We start from the raw sequence: 18,993 nt of genomic DNA on the forward strand, positions 1-18,993 counted from the left end.
TGTTTAACACCGGTAGCCTAAACTTGGTTTATGAGATACAAAAAAGTGGTGGGGGAAAACAAAATATTTATTACTTGAGTAATATAGAAATGCCCAAGCAATAAGTAACCCTAACATGTATGTGGGTAAAATAGTAAAAAGGAAAAAATAGAACCTAAATAAAGGAGAAGGGAGCAAACTTTTATGCAGATCTTATGAGTGTTTAATAAACTGTTAGTATTTTTCAATATAAACCCTCATTTACATCTCATAACAACTGTATAATGTAAATGATATTATTATTCTCATTTAGGGAAACTGAGGTTTAAAAGTGTAAGTAATTTGCCCAAAGCTACAAAGTTAATACATACTAATGTCAATATTAGAATTTATATTTTCTATTTTCAAAGTCATTATCCTTCTCAACATACTGCACTGACCCAGGGTGAGAAATGAGGAGTCAGAATGTTTTATTTAACTAGCGAATTCCAGGGGACATAATGAATGTTGGAGACTGGCACAGAGTCTATTCTCTCTCTCTCTCTCTCTCTCTCTCTCTCTCACACACACACACACACACACACACTCCTCCTCCCTACCTTTTGAAGATATTAAAACCAGGAGAAAGAAAAAGAAAGCAAAGAGGTGACTGGTGACCTACCAACATTTACGTTTCTTTCATTTCAGCACCACAGATAACAAGAGGCTCAGAATTTCATCTGAAGAAAAGAACGGGGATTTGGAGACAATCTTGGTTCATGTACAGCTTGTGACTTTCTTCATTTCTAAGATAGGTAATAACACCACTCTCACAGAGTATTATGAGGATTAAATAAGACCTTTTGCACTGATGGGGCATCCTTCATATGGCAAGTTCTTCTAGATCTCTTAGAAAGAAATGGATGTATTGTAGTATTTCCTATCAGGAGGAAACATGTTTAATCAAGGCAAATCTGACAGGCAGAAGATTACATATGTAGTTTTCATGCAGTTCATGTGTGAATGTATTGCATGATTTGTTCATTCATTCATTCATTCATGTCACAAGTCTTTATTGAGCACCTCATCCACACACAGTCATATGCTTGGAAACATAGAGAAGGAAGAAGAGAAACATAGAGAAACATATGAAGACAGATAAATAAAAACAAGTGAAGTCCAAAATGAAATAATTTAATATGTGTAAGAACTATGAAAAAAGTCAGCTGACAATGACATCAAGAATGTCTGTTATATATATGCAAAGAAATACTACTCGGCAATGAAAAAGTATGAAATCTTGCCATTGCAACAAGGTGGAGGGAACTGGAAGGCATTATGCTAAGTGAAATAAGTAAGTCAGAGAAAGACAGACATCATATGTTTTCACTCATATGTGGAAGTTGAGAAACTTAAAAAAAGACTATGGGGGAAGGGAAAGAAAATATATTCTTTTTTCTTTCTCTTCTTTTTTCTTTTTTCATATATATATGTATGTATGTATATATATATATGTGTGTATATATACATACATACATATACATACACACACACACATACATACACACAGGTAGTTACAAACAGAAAGGGAGGCAAACCGTAAGAGACTTTTAAATACAGAGAAGAAATTGAGGGTGGAAGGGAGTGGGAGGGGGCGAGGAGAAGTGGGGAAAATGGGTGATGGGCACTGAGGAGGGCACTTGTTAGGATGAGCACTGGGTGTTGTATATAAGTGATGAATCATGGGAATCTCTTCCTGAAGCCAAGAGCACACTGAATACACTGTATGTTAGCTAACTTAACAATAAAGTCTATAAAAAAATGTTGGGGCACCCAGCTGGCTTGGTCGGTGGAGCATGCAATTCTTGGTCTCAGGGTTGTGAGTTTGAGCCCCACATTCAGTGTAGAGATTACTTAAAAATAAAATCTTAAAAAAAAACAAAAAGAATGTCTGGGGTACTGCAAGTATGTAAAAGAGGGTGGTCAGAGGGGTCATTTCTGAAGAAGTGTCATTTGACTGAGAACTGAAGAATATAAAGAAGCATCAAAATAGTGTAAGGGAATGATATTTCAGGCGGAGAAAAGAGAAGTACATCATCCCCTGCCCCTCCTGTTGAGATCCTTGTTGCTGGTTAGTCCCTGTCTCACCTCTAGGTGTCCTGATGGGCACAGCTTTGGTTACCTAGTACTGGGATCCCAAAACTTCCCCTCTTGCCCACGTGTTGCTTCTTGGGTCCCAGAATATTACCGGCCACTTGTAGCAGTGGATATGGTGTTCTTATTTGGATTCTCTTCTATTCTTTCTGCATGTAAAATTAAAGATTCCTTGTTTGTACTTCATCCTCATTTTTTCTAAACAGAAGATACCCCTACAAAGTCCTGGGAATGCACCTTTTTTATATTTTCTTGGACATGGTACTCAAAAATTTATGTAATAAGTAATTTTTAACATCTAACTGTGGTACCCTCTTAAGGCTGGAGTATGGAGATACAAGGCTGGATAGAAAAAGGTCTTTAAAGTTGGGATAATTCATTTGATCCTCAGGGTCTTGGGGGTCCTGGGGTTCTGTGAGAGCATGTGATAGTCACTTGCAATTATAAAAGCTACTATTAGTTTTTGATTTCTACTCTAAATTGTAAGTCAGAATTTCCAGGAGGGGCATATATTCTGAGAAGTTCTCTTTCAATGGCTGTCTTGTTGATAGTTAGTTGTTTATTGATGATATGCTGCAGGATGGTCCAAGAGCCAGTTCTCATAAATATGTATCAATATCTTGAGTGAAGGAAAAGCAAATTAACTTCCTGTATTAGCAGAAGATTCTAAATGTGATGTGGAGAATGGCATCAGAGAACCATATTGCACTTCAAATAACCGTGATAGGTTTATTCAACAGTGAAAATGAATGATCCAAAGTTTATTCTCTTATGCCCCCTTAGAGTATCCAGTAGAAGTAATGTGAATTTAAAAAAATGCCTGGGAGTTAATTAAAAATGGAAAAACAGAAAATGCAAATTGACCTTTTATCTACCTGCTTCCAGTCTCCCTCCTTGACCCCAAATGCCAGCTTAGCCTCCTCTGTAGAAACCTGACAGCAAATGAATGGAAGCAGAGCACCATGTATCTCTCTCACTTTTGATCGTTTGGAGGCAAGAATAGACAGTGAGAAGATACTGAAGGTCAGAGCAATACAACAGGGCTTCATGGGTGAGTGTTTGCAGTCTGGGAAAAATTGTCACTTGTTAATGACGCAGTTGAATGACTAATACCCTCAAAGGAGCTGCTGAAATTTTAGGGGTCTATGGATTTTTAGGCTCACCTATGGATCTCAAACTTCTGTGGCTGCCACGAAACATGGAGCCAAAAGTGAAACTCAACTTCACTATGTGTACAAGCCCTCAAAATCTTGGTGTTTCCTTTCTTGAAGATAAAATTCTCTTTGCTTTAATTATCTCATTGCATACATGTCTTGAACGCTAAGCTCCTCGCTGTCATATTGGAAGAAAGGATCATAGAAATAATTAGAAAATAAATACCTATATTATCCCTCCTCTCTTGAGGGTAGACCTTGGGGGATTAAGAAGACATAGGGACAAAAATGAAATCAATATTTATCTGAGTTACCTAAAAGAGACTGTTTGAGTTTAAGTTTGTTAGTGAAGTAGCTCTATCTCCATATTCAGTCATCATTCATTCATTCATTCATTCATAATTATTAAGCCCATAATAAGGTGCCAGGCATTGTGGTAAATCCTAAAGATTTAGCAGTGAGCAAGATTAATACTTTTTTCTTAGAGATTATCACTGAGTGAGGGAGACAGAAAATTAAACAAGCATTACAAATAGAATAATAAATGCTATGATAAAGAAGTATGTTTTTCTCTAAGCAGGAGCAGGTGTGGGGTAAAGGAGGGTTCCCAGAAGAACAATGTTCAACTTGACCATTAAAGGATAGAAAGAAGTGAGCAGGAGACAAGGAAGGGATGTAAGAATATGGAGTAATTTCAATGAGTGAAAGGTGATATGTGTGTGTGCACATGTATGTGTGTGCACATGCGTGTTGTGTGTGTGTGTGTGTGTGAGTGTGTGTTTATATACACGGCTACAACTACTTCTGGGACTTCAAAGCAACAGTTTTCAGAAACCTATATTTAACAAGGGAGAATCTGCCCAGGAAAAATAATGTATATGCTTTATATTATTATTTTGAGATTATTTTCTGTGACAGTGGCTTTTTTTAAACCTTGACCTACAGGAAGACATACATTTACTTCATGATTAAGTACACATATATAGGAAATAAATGTTTTGCAAAACAATACCTACCTCACTGAAGTGTGAGGCACTCATACTTTCTAATCTTTTTCTGTTTTTGTTGTGATGACAATATGTGACATAAAATGTACCATTTGAACCATTTTTAAGTGTACAGTTTAGTAATGTCACAAACGTTCACATTGCTGTGCAACCACTACCACTACCCACCTCTAGATTTTTTTTTCATCTTCCCAAGCTGAAACTCTGTAGTCATTAAACAGTAACTCCCATATCCCCATCCCCTAGATCCTGGAAAATACCATTCCACTTTCTATCTGTATGAATTTGACTACTCTGGTGCCTCATGTAAGTGGAATCACAATATTTGTCCTTCGTGACTGGCTTATTTCACATAACATAATGTCTTCAAGGTTCATCCATGCTGTAGTTTGTGTGAAAATGTTCTTCCTTCTCAAGTTTTTTCCAATTTTAAAATTTAGTATTCTAAATGCTCTACATATACAGACTCCCTGAAACCTAACAGGAGCTCTATATTTTTTCTATCCTATTCTAAAAAATGCAGGCTTAGACTTCCTGAAATTTTCTTGTCCCACTCATGTGTTAAAATTCACAGTTTGAAAATCCTCAATCAATAGTAGTCTGGAAGCTACATCTGAATTAAAGTAAATGGAAGGCACAGATTCAGGGAAAACATGGAATGAAGAAAAATAAAGAAACTCAAAATGGGGACAGTTGATTTGTGCTCGTGTTGTGGGTACACCATGAGCTATGAGGTATATGTTCCGCGTTGCTTAGGATCCAGGATGAAGACTCTTTATGAAGTCTAAGGGCAAATGAAAGACCTTGAACCATGATAATATGAGCAATCACTGGAAAAAGTAAGAATGCTTAGCCCAGTGAGTGTGATTATATTAAATACCAAGGGCTCTTGTAATCATAATTGCTCTAATTGCTATTATTGCATGGTATGGTGATAACGATAGCTCACACCTAAGGGGCAACATATATTAAGCACTCTCTTAGAGCATGTGGCAGACATTACTGTATACTCCTCAAACCCACTTCCTCTTTGTCCTGGAAAACCACTAGGCTTCATTTTTCAGATGTGACACAAGACTAGTTCTGGCCAAAAGGATGTGAGAGGAAGAGGTGGGTGACAGCTCTGGACTGTTGTGGCTAAGAGCCTGTCTGCCTTTTCAGCTCTTTTGGCTGGCCACTATCTCTGGACCCAATGTAGAGGATTCAGTAGAAGGATTCAAGGTCCTAGTGGACAATGACGCTCCTGGATAGAAGCAGGCTGGAGATAATATTATTTTCCTTTTAGATACTATATAGATGAAGAAAATGAGACCGGTGAGTTCAAGTAATTTGCACAAGGTCACACAGCTGTTAAGTGCTGGGGCCAAGTTTCAAACCAAGCCAGCTGGTTCCAGAGTCTATACTCTTCACCACTGGACTCTTGTCTGAGCAGCATCTCACTCTTGTAATTCTCACAGAAGTTCCATGAAGTGTTACCTGCATTACATAGGGGAAGAAATTGGATTTGAAGAAGAATAAATGATGACTAAGTTCCAGAATTAGCATTTGAGTCCAAGTTTGTAAGATTTCAGAGCTATTGTCCATGGACCCTATTTTTTGCAGCATGGCATACAATGTAGATAAAGGGTTTTGGCAAATCTGGAGAGCAGAGGAAGCTACAGGAGTGGGAGTTACAAGAAAGCCCATTTTGGTTTAATAATGAAAGATTTTTCTAATGATTTGATCTGTTCAACAGCAGAGTGAAGCTGCCTCGTGAGGCAGTGTTTCCCCATCAAAGTGTTGCAATACAGGCTGGACATGAGTCTTTAAGATAGGTGTTTTAAAGAGCACTGTATGTGCTATGCATTTCACTTGGTCCCTGAAATGCCTTCCAATGCTGAAATTCTGTGATAAGGACCTATTAGAAAGGTTGGGACTTGAGATTCTAGAGTGGTAAACATTGTACCACAGAGCCATATGGGAAACGACAGTCTGTGGAACCCAAATGTGGCAGGTGAGACAGAGTTAATAATTAGTGCTCCATAAACTCCATTATCTACTTGATATTGTTAGAATTAGATGCCGGTTCCAAGTGGAGACTTGATCATGGCTGTTAGTCCTCTGTTCCAATTAGTAGGCGGAAGAATATAGTTGTGAACCTAGAATGTTGCTGAAGGCAAGGGAAACAACCTCAAAGAGAAGTGGCAGGAGAGGAACAGATGTAAATGTTTTATGGCCCGATAGGCCATTTCCTTGCCCTCCCTCCGTCTGGAGACTCGAAGTCCTGAGACACATCCACTCTGCTTCAAGAAGGCTGCCTGACCCTGACCAGCCGCTTCATCGTTTAATGTATTCATTATGTCTGAGGTCAGCTTTAATTTTTCAGGTCCTCACCTCGCTGCCTGGGGATAAGTGCATAAAAAGCTTATCATCAAAACATCATGCCCTCAACTCCACAAGTCTTTTGGTATCCTCTTCAGGGTTTCAAAATCACAGGCAAAATGCAAGTCACATTTTACATCCAATGTGGGATAATTTTTTTCTCTGCTTTACAGTATGTGCCAAATTTGATTCCTGTGACAATTCATATTGTACAAAGTGAAAGGAAGCTTTCAGCCTGTTCTTTTTTTCTTCCTTCCATATGGCTGATTGATTCATCTCATACTACAAACTCTTTTTCTTACTAAAATGTGATCTCTGGTGCTTTAAATGAATCTATCATTGCTTAAATGGTGCAGCATGGCACAGTGTTTCCATTTCAAAGCACAAGCTATGGAGTTGGAGAGAACTGGGATTGAAATGCAGCCCTGACTACTTATTAGCTATGAAACAGTGAGCAAGTCACTTAACTTTTCTGGGCCTCCATTCCTTCAACTGCAAAATCCGGGTAAGTCTGAAGCTGCAAATTCCTTCCCTTATCTAGGTGTGTTCATATCTCTTGATTATTTCATTTATCATTTGGCAAACAATATGCATTGCCCTACCTCTGTGTGCCAGGCAGGGTGTTAGGCACCAGAGAGATAGAAGTGAATAAGATAGCATGATCTCTGCTCTCATGGGGCTTAGAGTATGCTAGAGAATGGACGTTAAATAGCCAATTACCCACTTCATTGCTTAATTACAATTGTGAATAGTGCCATGAAGCAGAAGAGTGGGGATTTAAAAAGAGTGATCGATAGGGAAATTGGGGGAGGGAAAATCCTCCTCTACCCTTTTTGGGTCTCTGGCTGAGTCAAAGAATGAATAGGAGAAAAGCATGAAAATTTTTGTTAAATCATTACATGTGCATGGTAGCCTTCATAAGAGAATGAAGATCCAGAGAAATGACTGGAGCAGGAAGCTTTTATACCCTTTAGATGAAAGAATGATATATTTATTAAGAATTGACAAGTATTTGAGCCAGGGGTAGTAAATGGTGAGGAAGTAAGTAAGAAAACGAGGGTGAGTTTAACAAGGTTCGTTTGTACATATTTCTAAACCCCAAATTCCCTGTGATAAGAATGTCTTCCTTCCTTTTGGTATAGGGAAAGGACCTTTCAAAAAGGAGTTTTATCTCCTGCTTTTAGAAAGAAAAAACAGGGTCAGAATGTTCTTCTTGAACCTGTTGTTTCCTAAGTGTCTTTGATTCAAAATAATCAATATGCCAAATTGGCGCATTTTGGAGTGATGTATTCTGGTTTCCTTCAGAAGCATGATCTATTCTGGAGGATTGGAGAAGGCTGTTCTGAGAAAATGTCATTTAAGCTAACTTCACTCATTTATTCATTCATTCATCCACTCACTTATGTATTCATTCATGTATTTATTATGTATTCAACAAGTATTTACTAGACATTGATCATATCCCAGGAACTATCATAAGTTTGGGGGACATTTTGGAGAAAAGAAGACAAAGTCCTCTTAAATAGCTTAAAATCTAATGATGTTTTTTCCCCAACTTCTTTCTCAGTACAAAATATGCTAGCAGAGACCGAGGAAAATTTGTTATAAGACAATAAAATGGAGAAGGCATTTTGAGGTGAAAGTACTGGCATTTGTTTTATGGGAGAGAAGAAAAACAGGCAAGAAATTTAAAGTAAGTTAGGATAAAGCTTTGGCTGAGAGGAAAAAATTTATGTATAAAACTTGGTAATTTGTCTGGGGAACTTAGTTTGATGCCAGAATGAGTTCTGATGAGAATATTACTGAGAGCCGTTACTCAGCTCTCTGATTTGGTTGGGTGCTTATTCCTTCTAGAATAAATGGTGACATTGTTCACTAGCTTGCAGACTCAATGACAAAGCAAAGCAGACTACATAATCTGTGAATTTTGCTGTCAAATTCAAATAACACTCTGATACCTATTTCAAAAATCAGGGGTAGCTTTCCTCATTATGAGCATTCTATTTCTTCTTAATGTTGAGAAAAAATCATGCTGTGGCTTGTTGGTTGTACTTTGTTACCATATAAATGTGACTATGGATTCCATATTTGCAGATGCAGTAATCTTAAACCTGTCCACTCCAACAAATGTGTGTTATGTAGATGTTCAATTTAGCAACAAGAATGTTGATTTTGCTTCTAAATATATCCCAAGTATCCACTTTTCTCTCATCACCATCTTTTCTAAGTCACAGTCACCTCTAGCCCAAAATAATTGCTATAGCCTCTCAACTGGTCTACGTTCCATTCATTTTGACACCCACTCTACCCCCTTCCCATTGTAGCCAGAATGACCTTCGCAAATATGCAAACCCAATCAGGGTACTTTCTGCTTATTATCTTCATGATTATGATGAACGTTCTCTATGTTATTGATACTTTCTGCTTATTATCTTCATGATTATGATGAACATTCTCTAGGTTATTGATTGGTCTTTTTCCTATCTTCCTCTTTAGCTTCATCATGAGTGGGGTGCTCCATGACTTTCAGTACTTGAAACACAAAGACTTCCTCTCACTGTGAGCCTTTGCACATGCTTATTTCCTCTTTCTAAAAAGTCTGGGAGCACATGCATGAGCTATCATTTCCAACACTTCCTTGTGAAACATATTGGCCTGGTGAAACACTAACTATAGATCAGTTTTCTTGGTGCCTACACCAGGATCTCTAGGTACTAGGAGAAAAAAATATCAGCGATTTTAAGCACTATTAAGGACTCTAAAATCTATGTACCATAAGAATGATGTCAAATCTTCATAATAATTTTCAACCTGCCTTCCCATCATTCTGTCATTAACTTCTAAACAATCTCTTCAAACTCTATCAAGAAAACAAGTTACTAGTATGAAGTTTTCAACTTTCTCTATCAATTTCCTGCCTCACTGGCACCTTCATAGATTGATTTTCCAAACTTCCTTTACTTCTTCCCTCCTGTGACTTGTCTGAGGATAACCCTGCCCCCTGTGTTATATCATTCTCCTGCATGTCTCAAGGACACTACTTTATCTCTGCTGCCATTTTTTTCTTTGTCATCCTCCCTTATCTCTCTGCAGCATTTAGCACTTTCTATTTCTTCATTTGGCTTCTTGAGTTTCTTGAAGCTCTCTCCTTTCCTATCCTTGTTTATATTTACTTTCCAGGTTCTCTTCCTGTCTAGCCTCTTCTCCTTGCTTTCTTTATTTCTCCAGTCTCTTGAATTTGTATAGTCCTCAAGAATATAGATGTTAAGATCACTTTTTTTCTTTGCAGTTTCTCCCTTACAAAGCCCATCAGCTTATCTACTCAAAACTGTTTTGGGTGACAACCTTATGAAAACGATAGCTATTATTATTATTATTATTATTATCATCATCATCATTATCATTATTTTAGAATGGTGTTTTCTGGTTAGGGTGTGAGTGCACACCCATAATGTAGTATGTGTGTATATGTGTGTAAATCAGCATATGTAGCTGATTTATTTTATTGTGTTTAACAACAAAACACCTGTCATTATTTGCAAAGAAGCCATCAAAATGGCATGCATGTGAAGTCACTGGTCTCTACAATGGTTGTGTAGTGTCTGATGCACAGTGGGAGAGAAAAGCTAGAATCCATCCAACATCCTTTGCAACCAAACATACTGATATGTTAGAATTAGACAGCGAGTATTAATTTCCTCATATTTAAGTCCAAGAGCTCTAATACTATGTTGTTTTGTATGTGGTGTCATTTTCTGTGTTTCCCAATAGCTTGTGGGACTGAATGAGTGGGGAGTGGGGAAATATGAGAGGAGACCTGAATGCTGTAGGTAATATACATTACTTACAAATTTCTCCCTATTTAGGAGTTTCGTTATTTTTGTTTTCTTCTTTCTTACCCAATTCTCTTCCTACTTATTTGCTGACTGACTATTGAAGCTTTCTGCTTAGTGGAAGGACAGATAACTGTAACTTGAATTTTCCTGGGTGTTTCCCCCTTTAAGATATAGATTGGATCAGGGACGCCTGGGTGGCTCAGTTGGTTAAGCGTCTGACTTCAGCCCAGGGCATGATCTCATGGTTCGTGAGTTCAAGCCCCGCATCAGGCTGTGTGCTGACAGCTCAGAGCCTGGAGCGTGCTTCAGATTCTGTGTCTCCCTCTCTCTCTGCCTCTCCCTAGCTCACACTCACACACACATACACTCTCTCTCTCTGTCAAAAATAAAAATAAAACTTGAAAAAAGATAGATTGGATCATTTTAAGATTAACAATATAAACTTTGACGTAATTTGTTCTAATTTCAAAGGATATCCAGGAACTTGCAAATCTCTCTTAGGATACCAAAGTTCTTAGGGAGTGGATTTCTCTTGTGTTCAGGAATCAGCCTCTCAGCCCTGGCTTATCTCATGCATGGGCTCCTTCTCATTGATATTTTCTGCTAGATAAACTACTTAAAAAAGCTCTTCTTAACATAAGAATTTGAAAGCCCACACCAAGATTTAAGTTTCAATGTTCTCAAAGCCTCCAAATGCTGAGGTGCCAGAATGATTTCATATTCACTTCGGACCCCCAATGCCGGAGCCATACTCTATTCTGCCTATAACAAATCCTCTGCACAGGTGACTTGGTGGAAGCATGGACACTATGCTGTCTGTGATTGTTAATTTTTATCTGTCAACATGGCCAGTCTATGATGCCCAGCTATTTGGCCAAACACCAGCCTAGATGTTGCTGTAAAAGTATTTTTTAGATGTGAACACTTAAATCAGCAGACTTTTTTTTTTAATGTTTATTTTCGAGAGAGATGCAGAATGTGAGTGGGGGAGGGGCAGAGAGAGAGGGAGACACAGAATTTGAAGCAGGCTCCAGACTCCAGGCTGTCAGCACAGAGCCTGATGTGGGGCTCAAACTCACAAACTGCGAGATCATGACCTGCGCTGAAGTCGGACATTTAACTGACTGAGCCGCCCAGGAGCCTCTTAAATCAGCAGACTTTGAGCAGTTAGAGGGCCTCTACCAATCAGTTAGAAGTTTTAAGAAAAAAAGACTGAGATCCCCAGAAGAGGAAGGAATTCCTCCTCCAGATTGCCTTTGGGTCAAGACTGAAACATGTACTCTTGCCAGAATATCCAGTCTGTTGGCCTGCCCTGGAGATTTTTCAGACTTGCCAACCCTCACAGTCACATGGACTAACTTTGTAAAAGAAATCTCAAGTCTCTACCTTTCTGCATCCTATTGGTTCTATTTCTCTGGAGAGTCATCACTACTACACTGGCCTATCCATCTATTAACTCACTCCCATGGACAATTAATAAAATCCCTTCCTTCCTGTTTAATTCAAAAATCCAAAATCTTCATGTAAATGTATTCTTTGTAATTGTTACACAAATTGCCATACGTGATAGGATGAATAATAGCCTCCTAAAGATATCAAAGACTTAACTGTCAGAACCCGTGAATATATTACTTTATATGGCACACATGACTAAAATTCTTGAGATTGGGAGATTATCCTGGATTATCCTGGATACATCCATTGGATCTGGGTGGATCCAATGCAAATATAGTGTCCTCATAAGAGGAAGGTAGGGGGATCAGCCAATGAGGACTGTGATGTGATAACAGAAGCAGAGATTGGAGTAATGTGGCCCTGAGCTAAGGAATTTGCTAAGGAATGTGGCTATGGGATAAACTAGGGCATGTGGTAAGCTTCTAGAAGCTGAAAAAGACAAGGAATAGATTCTCTTTTAAGGCGCTCACAGGACCATGGTAGAGAAAGGGGAACCCAGACAAGACAGAGATCAGAGTTTGAGGAGGCTAAGGTGGCTGAAATCTGTAATCTACAAAAAAAGAGTCCTAGATATGTATGTGGAGACTTATTTGAGTTTTTGACTGACTACAAACTGCACATATATAGGGTTATACTTCATAAAGTAGAACAAAGAAAAACTATCACTGAGTTATAACCAGAGCTCACATTATTGTGAGATAGTTGAGTCTCAATCAGGTAAAGTGGACAAATGTCACTGAACACACAAGACACTTACTACATATGCAGAATGGCTTAGAAAAAATCTACTTTAGACTTACCCCAGCAAAGCTTATAAACAGATCCCTAAAAAATTAAGCCAACTCACAAGTTGCTTGATTGCCTGGTAGAACAAAGTTCAACATTCTTTATACAAAATCATTAAAACAACCAAGAATGTAAGTTTTATACTGTCTAAAATTCAGTTAACAATATGAGAAGCAGGAAAATGTGGCCCATCACAAGGAGAAAAATTAGTTAATAGAGAAAGACCCAGAAATGACAAAGATTATAGAATTGTCAATGACTTTAAAACAATGATTATAAGTGTGCTGAAGGATTTAAAGAAAAACATAAATGTAATGAAGCAACAATGTGGAGATATATATATGTATATATACACACACATATATACACATACACACATGTATATATGTATATATATATATATATACATATACATATATACATATACATGTTCATATACTATATGAACTGGTTATTTTAGAGTTGAATATGCAGTATATGAAATGAAAATTTTAAATGAGTGGTATTAACAACAGATTGGAAACTGCAGAAGAAAAGTTCAATGATCTTGAAGATATATTAGTAGAAACTATCCAAACTGAAATACATCGAGAAAAAAGCTGAAAAGGAAATGAAAGATCTTAGTTATGTATGAGATAATATCAAATAGTCTAATATATATGAAACAAAAATTGATAAAACTGAAAGATACATAGATAAGTCAACAATTATATATGTAAATCTCCACAGTCCTTTCTTGGTACTGATAGAACAAATACACAAATCAATAGATATTAACCAACTTGACCTAATAGGTCAAAACACCCATAGGTCTAGTAGAAATTACATAAGGATTTAGAAATTTTTTTACTGTATGACATTGGAAACACAATGTATCAAAATTTGGGTGATGCAACTGAAGTGTTACATAGAAGGAAATTTATAGCTCTAAAATCTTACTTTAAAAAATAATAAAATATGCCTAAAATACAGTATTTAGGTTCACTCATATGCCACCAAATGAAAAACAAATTAACTTAAGGTAAGTGATAATAGTACAAGTAACCTAAATCAATAAATAAACAAGCAAACAAATAAATTAATTAAAAATAGTAAAAAAAAGTAGAGGTATTGAGTAGGAGGCAATAATAAAAACAGAAAACAATGAAAGAAAAAAAAGGAAAAGTATGGAAAACCAATGAAATCAAAAGATTTTTCTTTGACAATATCAATAAATTTGAAAACACTCAAGCTAAGTTGAATGGGAAGAAAGAAAACGATACACATTACCAATATCAATAATGAAAAAAGGATATCTTTATAGATTCTACAGACATTAGGAGGATAATGAGGGAACATTATGATATGAATAATATGCCAATAAATTTGGTACTAAAGTAGATAAGTAGATAAACTCCTTGCAAGGGACATATTATAAAAACTGCCCCCCCAATAAAATTTTCATAGCCATATACCTAATAAATAAATTGAATTTATTATATTAAATACTTTCCCCTGAAGAAAAATAACTTCACTTGTGAATCCTAGACAAGCCTTTAAGAAAAGTATAATGTTCAGCATTCACAAACTCACAAAATACAAAAAGGAACATGTCAAAAATTCATTTTATGGTGTTAACATTATAAAATTATAGTGTTACAGAATATAAAACTACAGATGAATTCTCTTAGCAAAATAAATACCAAAATTCTTTATAAAACAGAAAAAATCAAATCCAGTAATATATAATTGGTATATCATACCATGGCCAAATGAGATTTATCTCTGGAGCACAAAATTGATTTATAATTTGAAAATCAATCAATATATTTACTGTATTAGTAAAATATAGAGAAAAACTTTATGACAATCTCAATAGATGCAGAAAAAGGATTTGACAAAACAATATAAAATCATGATAAAAGCTTTCAAGATAGCAAGAATGTGTAGTAACCTCCTTAAACTGAAAAGAACATCTATAAAACCCTCCATCTAAGATCATATTTAATGGCTCTAAATTTGGGGAAAAGATCAATTATCCCACTCTCAACAGTGCCCTTCACCATTTATTAGAGGCATAGTCAGGGCAATAAGATAAGTAAAAGAAATAAGGGATATATAACTGGAAAGGAAGAGGTCAATGTGTCTTTATCTGCATATAACATGATTATGTATGTAGAAGATCCTAAGAATCTACAAGAAAGCTACTAGAACTAAAAGTGAATTTAGCAAGATCACGAAATACAAAATCAATATAGAAAAGCCAACTGTATTTCTTTATACCAGCAGGGAATAATTAAAAATTAAATTAAATTGCTATGTAAATGTGTTGATGTCAAATTGGCATCAAAAGCATGAAATACCTAGGAATGAAGTTAAATATATATAAGAATTGTACACTAAAATTGTTCAGAGAAATGAAATACCTAAATCAATGGAGAGATGTACTATGTTTGCTTAGCATGGTATAGGTGGCTCTTATTTAATGCAAACTATTCTTCAGTAAATTAGATTTGAAAAAGAAACATATGCATACAGTGTGATAAATATTATACTAAGGGAGTAAGGACTCAGTTGAATTTCATGTGGTTGAAGGGTTTTCCAGAAATCATTCCCATATTGGACAGCTGTAGGGAGAGTAATTTTAGATGGACAAAGAGGGATAATTAGAAACTCTTTCAGAAACTCTTTTAGATCACTTCTAAAAGAGAGACTATCATGAGCCTGACACATTTAAAAGCCGGTCACAGTTTTAGTAGACCTGGGGTACAGGATGCAAGGCGTGGACATTGAAAGAGCACTGGAAGAGATCAGATCATGAAAGCCCTCTTCGCATGACTTGAGAATGAGCATCTTCTTAAATTTTCCACCTTTGGTGTTTCTCTGGCCTCACCCTCATCCTGGTCCTGTTTGGAAGCCATACTATGGATTTGGGATTTTTCCTTAGAATCTTTCATTTCTTCAGAACGTAAAGATAGAACAACAATCACAAATAGATAATCTGCCCTGCTTACTTTAGTCCTATAAGCTTGTATGAGATTTTTTTTTTTCCTAGCATTCAAAACAAGCTTTATTCCACATAGCAACTCTGGGGAATAAGATAGATTTGAAGGAAGGGAAATATGGAATGTTACTCTCTATAATGGAAACTTAGAAGACTCAATTAAATGAACAAATGTTAAAATACCTTTACCAGTATATACACTTCTTCAAAATATATTACCAAAAAGCCTACTTGAATGGGAAAAATTTTAAAGGTAATTGATTTTTCATATTAGTGACTTGGTTAAGTGAAAACAAACAGAAGCCAAAACATGTGAGACAACATCAAAATATAAGTATGTATTGCACTATTAAACATCATCACAGCGTTAATACTCAGCTGGAAACAAATTGAACATTACTTTCCCTTGCTTTTTTGTTGTTGTTGTGGTTGTTGTTGTTGCTGTTGTTCAAAAAATAAAAGCCTGTCTTTCTGATGCAGATTAAGAAAATTTCTTTGGTTAAGAAGCCAGATACTTTGCCTTATTTCTTCTACTGGATATCAAACATACATAAAAGTTATAATTTCAACTCAAAGGTACATTTTGTTTTTTTTCTAAAAAATAACTTAGTAGTGAAAGTAGAAAGTTATTAAGCTGAGAATAATGCCCTGAAATTAGTGTGTTCTTCTTCGGTCTAAACATCCATTTATAACAAACAATGATCAGTTTATCAACTCTAGATTATTTGATACCCAGTATTATTTTAATTCTTGAAAAATTAGCCTCCAGCAACAATCTTCCTATGTGAATCTTCTCTAAAGGATGTCTCTATCAATTCAATAAGGTTTTGAATAAAGCCTTATTACCAGTGCCACGTTACTAAGGCCAGTCTGCCCTGATAAAGGCTCCTCTAGAGGCCAGAAAATGAAGTCAACAACACACAGTCAGATAGTGTAATGTTCAGGAAGCCAATACAAAATAAACTACCTTTTGTAGGACTTCTTTAGGATGAAATTTACCTTCAACTTCAACCAGAAGTTGGAGACTAGCACACCTCCAGTAGCCCAATCTGTAGGTAGGCACTGAGGTGCATTTTAGAAAAAAATAATCTGCTTGATTGACACTTGAATTCTGTAAATAGTTTAAAATGTTAATCCTTAATGTCATAAAGTATTGAAGGTTTTGTTCTAGCAGACATGGATGACCGTCTGCAACTCTAACTGATTGAGAGCTAAGTGAATAAAAGGACATGCATGAACCAATGGAATGGGCAGACCAATCAAGGGCTTTCTGGGTTTCTTAAAGCAACCTCTTGACTACATTCTGTGGTGATGGCAGTGATGGTGAGGAAATTCTTAAAGGCAGCATCCCAAATTCCAAGAATTTCCCAAAGCTTCATGGTTCAAAAGTACATGGATTATTGGTCACTGCCGTTTCTGTCCCTGGTCTCCCATTGTAACGCCAGAATACTTGCCTAGTTTGAGCTCTGAGGTCTGTCAGGATGCCCTGTTTACAACAGTAAATTAATTTGAGATTAAGTGAGGACATTGAGGCCACAGGCTTTGGGGGGTGGGGGACACGTTGGATGATGCACCAGTCACCCTGATTTCCTCAAGATGTTTAGACCAGAGCCAGATCCTCCTCAATGAGCTCTCTGGAGCCATTGCTTTGGACTTGGATGGCCACGTCCAACCTCTTAGTTTCTGCTGAGCTAGGAATGGGAGTTATGGGTTTCTCTTGCTTCCACTGTTCTGCTAATTTCTGCTGCAAATCCTTAGCTTCATCTTTCATCTGCTGAACAGATCCCAGGAGATTCTTCTCCACAGCAAGTCTTCTTTCCAGGAAGGTGTTTCTTTTAATGGTTTAACTCAAGTACAGCTCAACCCCCTCCAGAGATTTGACAGAGGCTTATTTTACTGGTTCTATGTCATCATTTGCTTGCCCAGCTTTCTAAAATATATTTTTGTAATTAATCTTTAATTCTTTCAGCCTTCACAGGCCATTCTCTAATGCTGACAACCCTTGGAAGATTTCAGAATGTTGCTTTTCAGAGACGTTCTAGCTCCATCAGGAGGCAGTGATTTTCTGAGCAGACGGGGCTTGTTTCTATTTTTAAATTGTTGCAGCCCTCTCCGTTTTTGCTTCCCTCTGGGACTTTCTGCAGTTCCTCTGTATATTCTTTGCCCTTTGCTTCTATGTCATAGGTAGATTTGTTTCAATAGCAAGTCTCTTCCTTTATAGAGCTAAAAATGTTCTTTTCCTGGGGCGCCTGGGTGGGTCAGTCAGTTAAGCATCCAACTTCGGCTCAGGTCATGATCTCACAGGTCATGGGGTTGTGAGTTCGAACCCCACGTCGGGGTCTGTGCTGACAGCTAGGAGCCTGGAGCCCTGCTTTGGATTCTGTGTCTCCCTCTCTCTCTGCCCCTCTCCCAATTGTGCTGGCTCTCTCTCTCTCTCTCTCTTTCTCGAAAATAAATAAACATTAAAACATTTTTTTAAAATGTTCTTTTCCTGTTAAAACATGGGGAGAGTTTCTTGTGGCCTGATGTGCAGGTTCTGGAGACGAGGATGTGGTGGCACCTGGGGCACCAGCCTTGTCCTGCATTAACTCCCTAAGAGGCCATTTTACATTGGCTTATTGTGAGTTTGTTGTGAATAAAATCCATGGGAGTTTTATTAATGAATTGCAGTTTAGTCTTTTGGCCTGTATTTGGGTACATTTTTTTAAGTTTATTTATTTTGAGAGAGCGTATAACTGGGGAAGGGGCAGAGAGAGAGAGGGAGAGAGAGAGAATCCCAAGCAGGCTCTGCACCACCAGTGCAGAGCCCAATGTGGGGCTCGAATTCACAAACCACGAGATCATGATCTGAGCCAAAGTCAGACACTTAATTTACTGACCCACCCAGGAGCCCCTGGGTACATTATTAAAACATCTCCATAGAAGATTTGAAGACATCATCCTACTAGATTTTAGTCTGTTTTCAATAATAATTTGAATTATTCATTTTGTAATTCAGTGCATGAACTGTCCACTTCTCTAGCTTTATGTCATTCACAGATTTAATGAACTTCACTTTGCATATCCTTTTAAGAAATTTATATTGTGTGCTACCCATGTACTAAGTATTGGATCAAACACAGCATGGAGATCCATTAGAATAGAATTCTTTTTGAGTTGGTTACAGGCTGGTGGAAAAAGAGGTTTAGTAGCCAAATAATTACGATGCAAAGTGATATGATTAATAATAATGATGCAGGGGCGCCTGGGTGGCGCAGTTGGTTAAGCGTCCGACTTCAGCCAGGTCACGATCTCGCGGT

The sequence above is a fragment of the Prionailurus viverrinus genome, chromosome C1 (genome assembly GCF_022837055.1).
Source record: "Prionailurus viverrinus isolate Anna chromosome C1, UM_Priviv_1.0, whole genome shotgun sequence".
Classification (NCBI taxonomy): Eukaryota; Metazoa; Chordata; class Mammalia; order Carnivora; family Felidae; genus Prionailurus; species Prionailurus viverrinus.